Source organism: Sinocyclocheilus rhinocerous, unplaced genomic scaffold (assembly GCF_001515625.1).
Source record: "Sinocyclocheilus rhinocerous isolate Xijiao unplaced genomic scaffold, SAMN03320098_v1.1 scaffold18, whole genome shotgun sequence".
NCBI classification, from domain to species: Eukaryota; Metazoa; Chordata; class Actinopteri; order Cypriniformes; family Cyprinidae; genus Sinocyclocheilus; species Sinocyclocheilus rhinocerous.
The window spans coordinates 266,662-273,018 of record NW_015635050.1 but is presented as its reverse complement, the minus strand read 5'-3'; the positions used below and the strand labels follow the sequence as shown (position 1 = coordinate 273,018).

Below are 6,357 nucleotides of genomic sequence, written 5' to 3'. Positions count from 1 at the left end.
TTAATTCCAACCAATAACTGATGTGGTAGTGATATACTGTGCATCCCTAAACTAAACGTTTATGAAATATCACCTAGATCCCAGAGACTAGCTCTGTTCCAAAACCTAATGAGCTGCCTTGCTACATTATAACCACCTCATGGAACTGATTTAGAATGTTCTACATAGGAAACAAAACAAATACTCTGTGAGTGGCCTGCACTTTTTTTCCCCCTAATGTGTGTTAATCTATAATGTGATACAAAAAATGATGCCCTAAAGTTTGATCAAAACAAGATAGCATAATTAAACATCATTTGTTATAGCGCCTATGATGCATAAAATCTCACCAGTTTGGGAAATAAGCATTTCTATTTTCTCATATCTTGCTGAAACTAAGCAGTCTAGATCCTCTGAGGCTGACAGATGTGTCTTGTCATGCAAGAGGGTTATATTTCAAAGAAATAGTTAACACATGGAACTTTGTCCAGCTTGAGCCGAAACATGGCGTTTATGGTCTGAATTGGTATGTTAAAGTCCAGCAGGTGGGGGGGGGGGGTGGCTGCTGCTGCTGTCAGCACTGGATGGTGTATGTCAGCCTTGACTAGACTCTGGCTCCAGTATATCACAGGCAGCAGGCAGCCCACTGCAGATACAGCCAAAACGTTTCATTGTCAATAAACCTGTGTCTCCATTAGAGCCACAACCTCTCAGTCCAAACCCACAAACCTACACAGACATCAAAATCAGCAAACAGTGAACTACATTTGTCATGAAGCTATGTGGTATACGAATATATAAAATATACATAGAGTAGGTGAATCTCATGAGTATGAGTCCCACATTTTAACACAAAATCAAAACAAACAAATTCTATATTCTGCATAAAGCAATAAAAGACTTCAATGTTAGCAATAATATGTTAGTAATAAAGCAATGAAAAGACTTAAGATGTTTTGCATTGTGCATTCATTTTACCTCCTAATTATTATTATAGTAATGCAAAAGATTATTCTCACAGACTGTAACAAAAATTTACATTTTTGTTCTATCTGTCATTAATTTGAATTAAAAATGCTAAATAGTTTACTAATAAAATGAAAATGAATCTGAAATGAAAATCTTTGAATGAAAATTAATGAAAATATAAAAAAAGTGAAAGAAAACAGATGCATTACAGTAATAAAATGAGCTCAATTGCCCTGATTTTTTTTATTTTTATTATTAGTATTATTATTAATTTTGGTAAAATTAACCAATATATGCAAAAAAGTAACTAAAATTGTATTTATGCATAATATTTTTATTATTATTATTAGTAGTAGTATTTATATTTTTCTTTGGTTTGGGGGTTAAAACGTAATCTGAATACGGACAATGACAGGTTTTGTGAAATTCACCAATACATGCTTATGCAATTATGTATTTGCAACATAATATATAGATTTCAGCATTTTTATGTGATTCTGTGCCACTAGTGGTACAACATTGTTTTGCAAAACATTGTTTTCAAAAAGGTCTGACAAATGTTGTATCAGCCAATGTTGATATCAGGCTACTCGAGCTCTGAAAGCACTACACGGTTTATACTTTTTAGGAAATCAACCTACCAATGTCATTGAAAAAGGAACATTTAAACCTCACACATTGCCTGATGATGTTCCAGGTGAGGGGGACAGGCTTCAGGGGGCATCTAGCATGCTCTTTCTCTTCCTGGGCAAGGTCAACCCTCTGTAATGTGTTCACCTCCATGCCTTACTCATTAGCAGTTGATGGATCTGCTGAAGTAGAAAAAATGGGAGAGAGAGAGAGAGAAGCATCACTAACATTTATCTCCACTTGCTTCCACCCCAGCTTAAAATCAACCCATCTGCCTGTCCCAGAACACTTAGTGCTGAGGCACATATCACTGGTTCCTACCGCACCTTGGCTTCCTCTGTTAGCAGCCTAATCTGTCCACCAGGACTGTATTGAATGTTGTATCAAGATCCCCAGGACATACATCACAGCGTGCACAAACACACTTTGGAGTGGGCATATACAATATTTAGACATTTCACCTAGCTAGAATTCTTGAACACCCCTACACACTCATGCACACACACTTTCCAAGGTATACAGTAAATTATTCAAGTGGCACAGCATTTGATTCAGCAGACCTCCCGTGCACTCAACCGAACCCTGAGCACCATGTAGAAATATATATACACAAACCACCCCCACCCCCTTGCTTTTTTAGACATTTCATTATGTTATATGACTTTAGGCCCAGTGGCTGGAAAATGACAATTATTTTGCTCCAGCAGCTTGCTATTTAAGAGAGACGCAGAATGCGTCGAGTGGCATGTGAAGGAGCCATAGTGGTGCACACAGCGAGAATTGCTCACAGAAACACACACGGGGTCTTTATATGTCATACACACACACATAAACGCAGAGCGATGCAACAAGCGTGCTGGACTATGGCTGGGGCACGTGACGGATGGTCCTTTGGAGGGAGTTCAGAAAAATATCAGTCAGAGCAAACTAATGCCTTTTAAAATGTACCCAGCTACCTTTAGCAGGCCAGCTTAGTGAATTAAAGGAATATCTAATGACAGTTTGTTTGGCCCTCTCATAAATTCCAAATAAATATATATGAGGAAGACAGAAACATACACCAGGCTAATAGAAACGAATGAACTAGTCAACCATAAATTTGCTATGCGAGATACGCTTTTTCTGATTGGAAAGGGCATCCGCTATCTGCAATATTGATAATACTTTTCAAATTTCATCTGCTTTTGTTTGCATTATGGGCTGTCTGTTTAAACGCACTGGGAATTATAATGAAGCCAAACATTATCTCTCAGTTGTTCAAGGCTGAACATATAACTTTATCGTAGAAATGATTCCCAGTCTTTGGCTGGGCTGTATCTTTTCCATTAAAGCCTGGCTATCAGCCGGTGACAGTGAAGCAGCCAGTCGGCACTGGCTTGTCCACATGTGCTGGCCAAGTGGCGTGAAGGTTCCTGCTTTTGTTTCACTCAGCTATTTTATGTACATCTATGTGTGTTAGTGTGTGAAAGAGGGAAAAAAAACATGATTAGTGGGGTAACACTCCAAAGAGAAAGGAAAAATTGAAATCGCATCATATGACCCCTTTAACTTTGTAGGGTGTATGTGCATTTTCAGATTATGGAATTCAACTGGAGGGGAGCAGTGGTGTAGTTATGGACCATCAATACCATCAGTCTTTGGTAAATTATGCACCATGCCAGCACAAGACAACCACTAGGGCCCTTAAGTTCTGGGTTCTGGTGGATGCTAGCACACTGTTTAGCTTTTGGGAAAATTGTAAGATCTTAGGCTGGAATAACAATGCATATACAATATACAGTAGGCTATTATTTTCAGGAGGCTCATTTTGTATTTCCTTTGTATCGTTTTTTATTATTTATTATTGTATTCATGCTATTGTTTGTAATTTTCTTCTTTTGTATTGTATTACTGATTGTTTCAACTCACTGTTGTTGTTTGACAGTGAAACTGCAGATTAAGCGGTTGGGGGTCATTGACAGGGGTCTAAAGCAAAACTTTGTCGGTGGCTCCTGTCAATGCATTGATAAAAAAAAAAAAAATCACATAAATGATCAGCAGGTTTATTAGGCTGCTGTCACTTTAAGACCAAATGCAAAGGTAAAAATATACTGATAAAATACTGACAAGAATTTGATTACTTTCCCATCTGTATGTTCACTTAAGACATATCTGACTGTGTTTAAGTGAAAACTCGCTAAGGCTGACATTGCGCAATCTGCGTACTTTGCGTATAGGGAAAACGTTTTACATCCTTAAATCTCATGATTTCACAGAAAATCATGCAGTGTATGATGGGCACAGACTTTTGATTTTTTAGCTTTAGACTATGATTCTGTCCAGTCAGAGGATATCAATCATGTTTGATATTTTGAGCCGATTTTAGAAAACATTTTGGTAATAGTCCACTTTGATAGTCCAGTATAGTAACTTTGCAACTACATGTCAACTACCATTAGAGTATTAGTAGACTGTCTGATTAATATCTGCTAACTTTATTTTGATGGTGCCCCAACACATTCTACTAAATAGAAGTAACTCTGCACGTACTTATTCTACTAACCCTAACCTAACAGTCTATGAATATTATAGTTAGTTGACATGTAGTTACAAATTTACATATTGTTAGTAGAATATCTAAAGCTGACTCTCAAAATAATGTAAAAGTGTTCATAAAAACCTGAAAGTCTGGTAGTGTGTGATTCTCAGTCGTGTAGTGTATGATGCCCAGCGTATGTTTTGTTTTTTTGTTTTTCCTCTGTAACAATTTACAAAGTCGGCAAATGTATGATGCCTAGTATTTTACAGTCTTTCCAGATTTTACAAGTTGTGTGTATTCCACTTATGGTTTCATAGTCCTTAAAACAATGGGATTTTTGAACAGGTTAATGGTTAGTAGTCTGGCATAAGGTCATTTAGCAGACCAGTACATCAACACATCAGTAATACCCCACTCATAACGTTTTTTTGAAGCTTTTACATGCCTTGGAAAAGGCAGTTGTTAAAGTTGAATGATGAGACTAGGTTGTCTGAGGCATTAAATGTCATCACGCTGAACAGAAAAACTCTGCTCACTAGTCTGCTTTTAAAGCCTAGTTGTGTTTATAATCTTGCAAACTATTCTAACTCCCACTTATAGATTAAAAAAAATAAAGACTGCAGGAGTTGTTAGATCCTTAGTGGTCATAAAGTTGAAATCATGCAACTGTGGTGTAGTTAGTTTATAGCCTAACTTTAGCTTTTTGCTTGCAATGATTGTATTTAGGCTTCAAAATGCATAGATTAGGGGCCCGTTCTTCGTACGTCGCTTATTACATCCGAGATGAAATGTCACATCCAAGATGATATCATTGCGCTAATCAGGATCTGGCTAATTCGGTTCTTCGAACGCACCTGTTGTTGATGATTAGTATGGCTGGATTGAGTTATCTGAGATAATTGCGCGTTCATGGGTTGCTTTAAAAGGGGCCATGTATATTGATACTCGAAACCACGATCAGCAGAGCAGCGATTGGCTGGCGGCAATACAGCAACGTAATGACATCATATAATTAAAAAAGACACCTGACAAAAAACTTGACACATTTTTGGACTTTTATAAGGAAACAGCCAAGCGAACAAAACTACATAAATGTTATAAGAGATCAATAAAATGTGCACTGTTTTTATTTTATTTTAATTTTTTACATGATTCCCAATTATTTATATTCACGATTTATAATATTTGTACAGACTTTACATTTTTATTTCAATATAGTAATTAGCAATTAATTTAATATTTGAACAGATTTGTTACGTGACAGCATTAAATAAAGTTTCTTAAGGGTCAAGATCATGTTATCTGCATCTCCTGCGCTCCATCAAACCACTCCCATAATAGCGGTCATCACTCAAATTAATGCACGACTCTACATTATCTGTATAGCATGATGTATCGATGCTCGAAACCACGATCAGCAATGCAGCGATTGGCTGGCGGCAAGACAGCAACGTAATGACATCATATAATTAAAAAAGACACCTGACGAAAAACTTGACACATTTTTGGACTTTTATAAGGAAACAGCCAAGCGAACAAAACTACATAAATGTTATAATAGATAAATGAAATGTGCACTGTTTTTATTTTACTTTAATTTTTTTTCATGATTGCCAATTATTTATATTCACGATTTCTAATATTTGTACAGGCTTTACATTTTTATTTCAATGTAGTAATTAGCAATTCATTTAATTTTATATTTGAACAGATTTGTTACGTGACAGCATTAAATAAAGTTTCTTAAGGGTCAAGATCATGTTATCTGCATCTCCTGCGCTCCATCAAACCACTCCCATAATAGCGGTCATCACTCAAATTAATGCACGACTCTACATTATCTGTATAGCATGTGTGTAAGACTCGAATACAACTGTGAAGTAATAATTTTATGAAGCATAAATCTTTCAGTGAGTAAAACTAGCTCTGTCTATAGTATTAAATACTACACAACATTATATTATCTTTAAATACATTTTTAAATGATTATTATTTTAAATTATTGTCCCTGGATTAGTAGGGTACTCTTGTAATAAAGTAGCGGTGGTAGCGGACAGATTTTAAGTATCAATTCTGCTTAAAAAGATGCCATCTAATCCTGTTTACATGAAATAAGCCTGCTCCCGAGCAGGTTTAAGCTTACGGACCTGTTGCTATGACAGCAACTCCAGGATGAGCTTCGAAGAACCAAATAATGCAAAATCATGCCAAATCATCAACAATCAAATCCAGCTAACTGAGTTAGCGACGTACGAAGAACG

General features: G+C 36.4%; 1 long non-coding RNA gene across 2 annotated transcripts in view; it reads right to left on the bottom strand.

Annotated features, from left to right (window-relative positions):
• Positions 1-529: 529 nt before the first annotated feature.
• The window catches only part of LOC107746492 (uncharacterized), a 10,908-nt gene continuing 5,080 nt past the window's right edge, over positions 530-6,357 (bottom strand). The window contains exons 3-4 of one of the 2 annotated variants that reach the window (XR_001640698.1): positions 1,624-1,760; positions 530-625 (exon numbers count right to left, since the gene is read on the bottom strand). This is a non-coding gene — a long non-coding RNA (uncharacterized LOC107746492). The remainder of the gene's footprint in view (positions 626-1,623; positions 1,761-6,357) is intronic. The other variant, XR_001640699.1, reaches the window with a different exon arrangement.